Here is an 11,773-nt window from a genome sequence, read left to right on the forward strand (position 1 = left end):
CTGCAGTTAAAAAAAAAATAGGGCAAGAAAGAGTGGACTCTGCTTCAAAGAGTATAACAAAGCAGTGGAAACATGAAGGGGGTGATGGCACAGTTGAAAGATGTGAAAGGAAAAAAAGGAGGGGCATGGCTAGAAGAAGCCAAGCCACACAGCTCCCAGCAGGAGGGGAACAGATGCATAAGCCAATAGCTCCTCCTTCTGTTCCTTTTATTATATGTAGTAGTGGGGAGGGGGTGTTTGTGTTGGTGTTGTTTATTTGTTTTTGGTTTGGTCTTCAAGGGTTTTTTTTTTTATTTTTGCCTTTTGGGTTTTTTATCTTATTATGTATTTAGAAAAGGACATTCGCATGCCAGATAGCATGTGGGGAAATCAGAAGATAATTAATAGGAAAGGATTACTCTTTTCCATCATGAGGGTCTATCTTAATTAATTAATTACAAATGTCTTAATTAGTATTTTACAAATCACCATACTGGAAGCAGTGTATAAGAGAAAGAATGTGGTTAAGGACTTGCTTACAGTTCAGAGGGGAAGCATGGTACCAGGCAGGGTTGCTACTGGAGCAGTCGCTGAGAACGTACATGTTAACAATAAGTAGAAGACACACGCACACGCACATGCACGGAGAGAGAGAGAGAGAGAGAGAGAGAGAGAGAGAGAGAGAGAGAGAGAGAGAGAGAGAACATGGCATGGTTTTAGGACCTCGAAGCCCACTTCCATTGACATACCTCCTCCAACAACACCAAACCTAATCCATTTCAAACAGCTCTACCAACGGTGGAACAAAAGCACAAATATATGAGCCTATGGGGGTCAGTCTCATTCAAACCACTACAGGGTCCCAGGGATTGAACTCAGGTCTCAGGCTTCAGGCTTGACAGAAACTGCTGTTACCCACTGAGCCATCTGGCTGAACTTATATTTTTATTTTGTATTCTCCTTATTACATTTGTCAAATTTCGTTTGTGAATTTTAATTTACACCATTTTTTCTTTTATCTCTTGCTCATTCTCCCCTTTCAACATTTGTATTACTTGTTCTGATCATTGAACCTCATGTTTGCTCTATTTACCTTTAAATGCTACCATCCTTATCTCATCTATAAAGTAAATTAAAGATTTATCCATAATATTTTTAAGCATAGTGCACTGTTATATTTCTTGTTTTATGTCCTATGGTCAGGTGCACTAATAAAATGTGGAAAAATTCTTTCTTGGAAGCCTATGGAACGTTCTCTTTAAAAGATAATTGTGAATGAATTATTCTTAATATAAATGTAAGCAGTGAATTAATCTGGCAGCTGTATTTATTTACCTTATGCTAATCCCCAATCACATCACAGAAAAACCAAGATTTATTTAAAACTGCACCTCAATAGCTGAGCAGTTAGATGATGTACTTTAAACTTCTCTGCTAATCTGGCTACCTCCCAGCCCCATTCCATGATACTTACATATTATTATTAATCTGGCTCTTAGATGTCTTCTTTAAGCATCCAGCCCCCCTGCCCTTCATGCTCATTGGAATCTCCCTCTCTCTTCCTCTCAATAGCAGACATCCTACCCTATTCTCTAATCTTCCCAGCTATTGGGTAATCGCCATTTGTTGATAAGGCAGAAAATAAATGGAAAGAATTGTTCAAACTTGAGACAGGGGATTTTTTTGTATAAGCATTACAATGCTGTGCCTGGATTGAAAGAAGATATGAGGACAGAGAACTCAGCATTTGAATAACCCATGGGTAATCTTTAAACAGCATACAAAACTTTATGCCTACAGATCATATTTTATATTCTAAAGTGAGTCTTAGCAGATATAAAATAATCATATTTATTTTGTTTATCTTATCAAATCATAGCAAACAAGTTTAAAAATCAATTACAAAAGGAACCACAGAAACTACACAAATATGTTTGAAAGCAAAACAAGACATTATTGGATCACCCATGAATTGGACATAGACAAAATCAGAGAAGAAATTCTAAGCCTCCTAAAATCAAAAAAATGAGAACTCAACTTATCAGAACCTTTGGAGTATAGGGATGGAACCTCTACAAGACAAATTTACAATTATATTTCGAAATACAGTAATCAAAGATACTTTCAAATAAATAGCTAGATAATTCAGTAAAGTTCCTGAAATAAATTCCAATGATATTGGAGGTATTAGGCAATGCTTTAAAATTTATATTCCAAAAAACTAGTAATGTAGGATGAAATAAGTATACTACTAGGTATATATTGTAAGTTTCATGCAATAGTTTCTCACAACATCACAAGATCTCTAGCCCTGTCCAACTTTGTCTAACTTCATCATCTTTCTGAAAGTGTAGAGGAAGAAACCAAGGCCTCTTCTTTTTTTATTGGAGGTTTTTTATTTACTTTTCAAATGTTATCCCTTTTCCTGGTTTCCCATCTATAAACCCCCTATCCCATCCCTCCTTTCCCCTTCTATGAGGGTGTTCCCCTACCCATCCACCCACCCCTTCCCGCCTCCTAGCCCCAACATTCCCCTACACTAGGGGGTCCAGCCTTGCAGGACCAAGGGCTTCTCCTCCCATTGGTGCCCAGCAAGGCCATCCTCTGCTACATATGCAATTGGAGTCATGGTTCTGTCCATGTGTACTCTTTAGTTGGTGATTTAGTCCCTGGGAGCTCTGGTTGGTTGGTATTGTTCTTATAGGGTTGCAAACCCCTTCAGCTCCTTCAATCCTTTCTCTAACTCCTCCAATGGCGACCCCATTCTCAGTTCAATGGTTGGCTGTGAGCATCAGCCTCTGTATTTCTCATGCTCTGGCATATCCTCTCAGGAGACAGCTATATCAGGCTTTTGTCAGCATAAACTTCTTGGAATCAGCAATATTGTCTGGGTTTGGTGGCTGTATGTATGGCTGGATCATTTGCAACTGAGGAATACTGAATGTCTTAGAAGCACCGAAAGAAATGTTAAACATCCTTAGTCATCAGGGAAATGCAAGTCAAAACAACCCTGAGATTCCAGCTCACACCAGTAAGAATGGCTAAGATCAAAAACTCAGGTGAGAGCAGGTGCTGACATGGATGTGGAGAAAGGAACACTCCTCCATTGTTGGTGGGATTGTAAACTGGTACAACTACTCTGAAAATCAGTCTGGCAGTTCCTCAGAAAATTGGACATTGAACTACCTGAGGACCCAGCTATGCCAAAAGATGCTCCAACATACAACAAAGACACATGCTCCACTATGTTCAGAGCAACCATATTTATAATAGCCAGAAGTTGGAAAGAATCCAGATGTCCCTCAACAGAGCAATGGATAGAGAAAATATGGTCTCTATCCAAAATTTTCACAATGGAGTACTACTCAGCTATTAAAAACAATGGCTTCCGAGAAAGAAATTAGGGAAACGACACCCTTCATAATAGACCCAAATAATATAAAGTACCTCGGTGTGACTTTAACCAAGCAAGTAAAAGATCTGTACAACAAGAACTTCAAGACTCTGAAGAAAGAAATTGAAGAAGACCTCAGGAGATGGAAAGATCTCCCATGCTCATGGATTGGCAGGATTAATATAGTAAAAATGGCCATTTTACCAAAAGCGATCTACAGATTCAATGCAATCCCCATCAAAATACCAATCCAATTCTTCAAAGAGTTAGACAGAACAATTTGCAAATTCATCTGGAATAACAAAAAACCCAGGATAGCAAACTATCCTCAACAATAAAAGGACTTCAGGGGGAATCACGATCCCTGAACTCAAGCAGTATTACAGAGCAATAGTGATAAAAACTGCATGGTATTGGTACAGAGACAGACAGATAGACCAATGGAATAGAATCGAAGACCCAGAAATGAACCCACACACCTATGGTCACTTGATTTTTGAAAAAGGAGCCAAATCCATCCAACGGAAAAAAGATAGCATTTTCAGCAAATGGTGATGGTTCAACTGGAGGTCAACATGTAGAAGAATGCAGATCGATCCATGCTTATCACCCTGTACAAAGCTTAAGTCCAAGTGGATCAAGGACCTCCACATCAAACCAGACACACTCAAACTAATAGAAGAAAAACTAGGGAAGCATCTGGAACACATGGGCACTGGAAAAAATTTCCTGAACAAAACGCCAATGGCTTATGCTCTAAGATCAAGAATCGACAAATGGGATCTCATAAAACTACAAAGCTTCTGTAAGGCAAAGGACACTGTGGTTAGGACAAAAGCGGCAACCAACAGATTGGGAAAAGATCTTTACCAATCCTACAACAGATAGAGGCCTTATATCCAAAATATACAAAAAGAACTCAAAAGTTAGACCAAGAGGGAGACAAATAACCCTATTAAAAATGGGGTTCAGAGCTAAACAAAGAATTCACAGCTGAGGAATGCCGAATGGCTGAGAAACACCTAAAGAAATGTTCAACATCTTTAGTCATAAGGGAAATGCAAATCAAAACAACCCTGAGATTTCACCTCACACCAGTGAGAATGGCTAAGATCAAAAATTCAGGTGACAGCAGATGCTGGCGAGGATGTGGAGAAAGAGGAACACTCCTCCATTGTTGGTGGGGTTGCAGACTGGTACAACCATTCTGGAAATCAGTCTGGAGGTTCCTCAGAAAATTGGACATTGAACTGCCTGAGGATCCAGCTATACCTCTCTTGGGCATATACCCAAAAAATGCCCCAACATATAAAAAAAGACACGTGCTCCACTATGTTCATCGCAGCCTTATTTATAATAGCCAGAAGCTGGAAAGAACCCAGATGCACTTCAACAGAGGAATGGATACAGAAAATGTGGTACATCTACACAATAGAATATTATTCAGCTATCAAAAACAACGACTTTATGAAATTCGTAGGCAAATGGTTGGAACTGGAAAATATTATCCTGAGTGAGCTAACCCAATCACAGAAAGACATACATGGTATGCACTCATTGATAAGTGGCTATTAGCCCAAATGCTTGAATTACCCTAGATGCCTAGAACAAATGAAACTCAAGACAGACGATCAAAATGTGAATGCTTCACTCCTTCTTTAAAAGGGGAACAAGAATACCCTTGGCAGGGAATAGAGAGGCAAAGATTAAAACAGAGACTGAAGGAACACCCATTCAGAGCCTGCCCCACATGTGGCCCATACATATATAGCCACCCAATTAGACAAGATGGATGAAGCAAAGAAGTGCAGACCGACAGGAGCCAAATGTAGATCGATCCTGAGAGACACAGCCAGAATACAGCAAATACAGAGGCGAATGCCAGCAGCAAACCACTGAACTGAGAATAGGACCCCCGTTGAAGGAATCAGAGAAAGAACTGGAAGAGCTTGAAGGAGCTCAAGACCCCATATGTACAACAATGCCAAGCAACGGAGCTTCAGGGACTAAGCCACTACCTAAAAGACTATACATGGACTGACCCTGGACTCTGACCTCATAGGTAGCAATGAATATCCTAGTAAGAGCACCAGTGGAAGGGGAAGCCCTGGGTCCTGCTAAGACTGAACCCCAGTGAACTAGACTGTCGGGGGGGGGGCGGCAAGGGGGGGGGGGTGGGGGGGGGGACACCCATAATGAAGGGGAGGGGGGAAGAGGATGTTTGCCCGGAAACCGGGAAGGGGAATAACACTCGAAATGTATATAAGAAATATTCAAGTTAATAAAAAAAAATGGCTTCATGAAATTCATAGGCAAATGGATGGAAGAAGAAAATATCCTGAGTGAGGTAACCTAATCACAAAAGAATACAAATGGTATGCACTCACTGATAAGTGGATATTAGACCAAAGGCTCTTCAATCTTGACTTTTTTACGTTTTTCAAGCCATAGATTATGGAGAACACCACAAGGTTCAGAAGTAAGCTTTGAGTGGACCCTTAGCCCTTGAATTAGCAGCAGTTTTATACACAGTTAATATCCTGTAGTAGAATGGGTTGGGGCTTGTTTTGAGGGCACCCCTTTTTATTCCAATGCAGAGCAGAAAGCTTCTCCATAATGTCACTAATGTCTTTCAAAATTATAATGCCTTTTGTAAACATAGTTGGTGTAACATTAAGCATTTGTCAACAATTTTGGCTGTAACATTAAGCATTCTCTCTCCAAATTGTACATTTATATTTTTTCATTTACATTTTGCATAAATGTAATCAGTAATAGTTAACCTATAATACACTCAAAAGTATGCTGTCTTAAAATTTCTTCCAGAAGAGAAATTACTCCATTACTTTTAAGTCTACATGCAAATTCCTAGGACATAGGCAAAAGGCAGCTGGATTCGTTGACAAAATACCACATGAATGGTCTCTAACCTAGTTGTTATTATACTTCCTGCTTCCCTCTGAAGATTCTTGAGCTGGACCAACATTATCTGCATTAATTTTAGCACTACTGTCTTATAATCTCCTAGAAACATCTACTAAACTCTGTTTACAGAATTCAAACTTTTTATTAGTCCAAACTTCCAAAGGCTTTCATATTTTTCCAAACACAACATGGTCTAGAACTTTATAGCAAAAATCCCACCCTTACTAGCAACATCTATCTATATGAGTTAGTTTTATGTGGTTGTAATAAAACAACACAACAAAAGGAAACTTAAGAAGAGCTTATTTGGCTTAGGATTCCAGAGTACTAGAGGTCAAGGATATGGTCCAGTGGAAAAGGATATGGGAGGAACAGGAAACTGTTATTGATTCTCAACCACACATATAGATATCAGGAATCAAACTAGAAACAGGACTATAAACCCTCGAAACCTGCACCAATAACATAATTTTTCACCCAGACGCACTGTTCTATAATTTCTAAAACCTTCCCAAATAGTATCAACAATTAGAAAAAAATAAATGAACCCCTGGGATGGGGAGGATTTTTATTCCAACCACCCTGTAAGAGGACAGGAAAACAATTAAGAAAATAAAACTATGAAGCAATTTCTCTAATGAACATATAAGTGATGATTACCAATAACATGCATGAAATTTTAACTCCATTACACTTTAGAGTATTTACTATGACCAAGTGGGCATCATTCTGGGGATGCAAGAATATTTAAATATGTGCAAATAAGCAATGTAACACAATACATCAATAGATATAACTACAGAAATTACATGGATATGTCTATAAATAACTTTTGCCTTTGAAAAATTTAGTGTCTGAGCCTCATAAAAGTTCTGAGGAATCCAGGAATAAAAGAAGCATACTTCAAGATAACAAAGTCAAAATACGAGTCTTAAAAAGTGTGGCAAGATAGTGGATTAGAAGTAACGTCAGATAAGAGAAAGTCATGATAAAAAGACACTGGTAGAGAAATGAGATACATTAAACAGAAAAGACTACATGGAACTTTCTCCATAAAGAACCCACCTAGTGCATGCAGCTACACCAAACTACTCATGTTCAGTGGAGACCCACCAGGGAAGTGTTCAAGGACTCTAAGCACTGGAAGCAAGAACCAAAGAGAGAATCATTCACAGTCCTGGAAGTTCAAAGCAAGAGACTGAATTCAAACTGTCCAGTGAGGAGAGTTGCACGCAGCAAGAAGGATCCAAATACAGCACTCGAAATGCAGTATAAGAGTCTGAAGTTTGGAGATTCTCAATGCTCACCATGCCCCCATCCCACTGGTTGTCCAGAGGAACAAGGTTATCAGGACTGAAGTTGGGAGCAGGGATTCACTGCAGTGAAACAGCACATAGTGTAGCATTCAGGTAGGAACAACAGACCCCAAGCAACACAGACTGTGAGAAAGACACAGAAGTATTGGAGACCTCTGAAACTCACATTTTTAAAAACTGCCAACCCATGCCTCTGACATGGTATAAAGGATTGCAGAGAGTAGTCATTGCATTAGTTTCATGCTTAGCCATAAAAGCTTTAGTAACATATACCCAACACACATTCTCGGAGACCCACACAGAAAACCCTGCACAAATTGATTGATTGTTCCCCAAAGCATCAGAGATAGGGTTGAAATGTGAGCTTCTAGGGAAATCAGATAAAGGAGGTCTGGCATAAAGTGGTCTTAGGTCACAGAATTTCTTCTCTCAGGAAGGACATATTACTTATTTAGTGGTCAAGCCCAGGCACTTGCTTACCTCACTCTGCCCTGTGGAGGAGGGGAAACAGATAAGAAAATGGAAAACAAGAGAAGGAAGAGGATAAAAATATAACTCTGAGAGAAACCATGGCAGCAAACTGGGAAAAAACATAGACTGATGGAATATCATCTGTCTCCTTTAGTTCCTCATTTTTATTGTTATTATTTTAGTCTCTAATTTTAATATTAATTTAATTTTTAATATTTTGTCATATGTATTATTTGTTGTGTTATATCTTCCAGCACACTACACGGGCTTTTATGTCTGCTCTTCCTTTGAACTTATACAGTATTCTCCACTGTGTTCATATCTCCAAACATTTTTATGTTACCACTCTGTTCCTTCCTTTCCCATTCCCTTCTAATGTCATTACTTAAAAACTGGTATACTTAACATTAAAAACATATAACCTACATTCTTCTCAGCAAGTACTGTAGTGCCACTGTCTCTGAACCTCACATTGTGCTCAAGAAGACAAATGAATGTCAGGGAAGGAAAACAAGGCAGATATGGTAACACCATGACAAGTGTATGGCCAGCATAGAAAGAGAAGAGTTATGGACAGCTCTGTGCCTATAAGAATGGCACAATGAAACTCATTATCATGTACATTAACTATATATGTGAGTTTGTGTGTGTGTGTGTGTGTGTGTGTGTGTGTGTGTGTGCGTGCGCGTGCACACACAGTACTTCTTCTGAAGTTAACACTGGGTTTGCAGTCAGCAGCATCCTTCCTGGAAATTAACTTCTATAAAGACTGACTAGAACTCGTCAAGAAGATGCACACAAAATGCAAGCAAACAACAATAGCAGTCAGAGAAGAAAGAGAGCTGAAACCTGCAGAACACATACCACAGTCAATAAATGAACACAACAAAGAAACAACAAAGGGGGAGATATGAGGTGTTGAGAGGGATGCCCTTAAAATCCTCCATTATTGATGTTAATAGTATAGTTAGAGTTAAGTATGACTGGGTTCATGGAAAATCCCCAGCCAGCTGCAGAAGGCTAATACAAATCAGGTGGTCAGGATGACTAATGATACGACAAAGTTGTGACCTTGCTGAGAAGTACATCTGACATCAGGATGCCCAATGACAAACCTGTAACCTTTCTGAAAAAACCAACATCCTGTTAACATCAGCTGACCACACGAGTACTGTGACCTTGGCCTGTGTAAGTGTTTCCCACTTCCCCCTTTCCACTGTTACCCCTGCTATATTATAAATTCAGCTTTGGGAAAAAATAGTATTGTCGCCTTGATCAGACTCTTGTCTTGGTGTCCTTCTTCGCGTCTCTTGTCCCCCATTCTCTTCCAGGTACCCTCTGCACCCTTGTTGACTGTCCTGCAGGATGGAGCAATGGACCAAGACAATGTGGCAGCTGCAGTGCTGGAAACTAAGATGACATTACTGAGCTGCCAGAAGTATATTCTACACTCTTCTATTTTAAAGGGATCTGTGCCTCGAACAAGCATGTGGAGAAAGGTCAGAAGCCAATGAGGACCTAGAAAAAAAGAGTTGCAAAAATGGGTGTGTAAAGGTTAAAAAACTTGGAAATGTTTGAAAACATGGAGGAAATTACAACAACAACAAAAAATAATGCATTGATTAACAAAATTTCAGAAAAAAACCAGCCAATCAAATAAAAACCAGGGTAGAATGCATCAGCAACTGACACAGTAAAGCAGACAAATGAATGTCAGGAAAGGAAAACAAGGCAGATATAGTAACAGTATGACAAGTGTGGGGCCAGCATAGAAAGAGAAGAGTTAGACATAGTTCTGTGCCTATAAGAATGGCACAATGAAACTCATTGTCTTGTACATTAACTATACATGTGAGTTTTTTGTGTGTGTGTGTGTGTGTGTGTGTGTGTGTGTGTGTGTGTGTGAACTCAGTAAAAGGAAAATATCAACCCTCAAATGAGTAAATAATAAAACCTAGATTGAAAGGAGGAAAAATGGATGACGACTGGAAAGGAGAAGACATGATAAAGGAGTTCTGTTGGTTTCCCACACTAATGAGGGAAAAAGAACATATTTAGCTCAGGGTTATTCTTTCAGAAAAAATATTAGAACTGAAAGCTGGTGGGGCAGGAGAAACAGGTAACAATATGCTAAATCCTACTGTGAACAGCAGACACACATTTAAGAAAAGTTATTAAAACTGCATAGGCAGGGTACCAGAGACGCAACAAGACACTTCCTATTCCATGGATTCTTTGGTTTTGATCTTATATTGACCACTCTGTTATATTTTGCATCTGGAAAGTTTCCCCAATTGTCTATATAGAACCAGCCCATGGCACTCCTGAGAGGTAGTGGAACTTAGTAATGGGTGGTGGTGGGGGGGGGAGGGGGAGGTGTGTGTGTGTGTGTATCTAAGTGTGTGTGTGTGTGTGTGTGTGTGTGTGTGTGTGTGTGTGTGTGTTTTGAAGCTGTCTTACCATGAGCTCCAAGCTCCCCTACAACTTCTTGTGTAGTCCATACTAACAATGAAGTCAGAATCGCCTACATTTCTTCTACCGTTAGGTGCTGGTGTTCTAGGCTTGTGCGAATATGCCAGTGCTAGCGAAACTTTTATAGACGGAACCTAGTAGGGGAAGAATCCAGGTGGTTAGTAGCATGCTCTGCAGCAGAAATGTGAGATCCCGGTCTCTTCCTCTTCTCACTGTTCTGTCACTGGTAGAGGCAGCTGTAGAAGGTTAGGGGCTGCAATAAAAACTAATAGTTGTGGGGTTGGGGATTTAGCTCAGCGGTAGAGCACTTGCCTAGTGAGCGCAAGGCCCTGGGTTCAGTCCCCAGCTCCGGAAAAAAAAACAAAAAACTAATAGTTGTTTAATTCACATAATTCACAAGATTGGGTGCTTTAGCAGTACTTATCTGGCATGGGAACAAGGGAGGTGCCTAGAGAAGCAGGAACTCAAGTTCATGATGAAAATATAGAAATGCTGGTTCTAATATCATCATAGGAGTCACCAGCATCAGTGACAAGACAAAATAACTCAGCAGCAGCAGAGAGACCAATCCGGTAAAAGGTTGGGTATTTCCCAACAATCAATTCCACCAGAACCCTTTGTCAGGTAGGGTTCCCTACTCAAAGGATTCTAATTTGTGGCAAGCTGACATCAAACCATTCACAGTAGAGACCTTCTGCAAGAAAGAGACGTGTTCAGAATTCAAATCTCCTAGCACTCTCAGCAAAACACAGTTCCATGGTAGAGAAGAGTAAGATATTATTTTTCCCCTAGGACATGGCATAATTCTAAAGAAAATGGAAGAGGTAACCCAACATTTAAAAAGGACAGCATCTTTTAGGGTGACTCCTTAAAATGTACAAATCAAAGTAAAAAGCCTCTCCCCAAGCCTTGCATTAAAAGCCTAAACCTGTGTCTAAAACAGGTTTTGATTCTCACTTCTTTACCAGAAGGAAGAATAATGGAAGCCAAGAATAGAATCCTAATTGCAGCAGAATAAGAAGAGACTCTCCTTGGAGAGTCTGAAAAAGAGGAAGCAAAAGGGAAATACAAAGAAAAAGAAAAAGTCGATAGGAACTTCACTATATACAATCTGCTTGTTCCAATTGTGCTTACAAAAAACAATGGCCTGCTTTGCACAACCATCCTTCCAGTAGGGCACTTGCCTGAAGTGTTATTAGTAAATGCAGATAGTCTT

This window comes from Rattus rattus, chromosome 1 (genome assembly GCF_011064425.1).
Source record: "Rattus rattus isolate New Zealand chromosome 1, Rrattus_CSIRO_v1, whole genome shotgun sequence".
Lineage (NCBI taxonomy): Eukaryota > Metazoa > Chordata > Mammalia > Rodentia > Muridae > Rattus > Rattus rattus.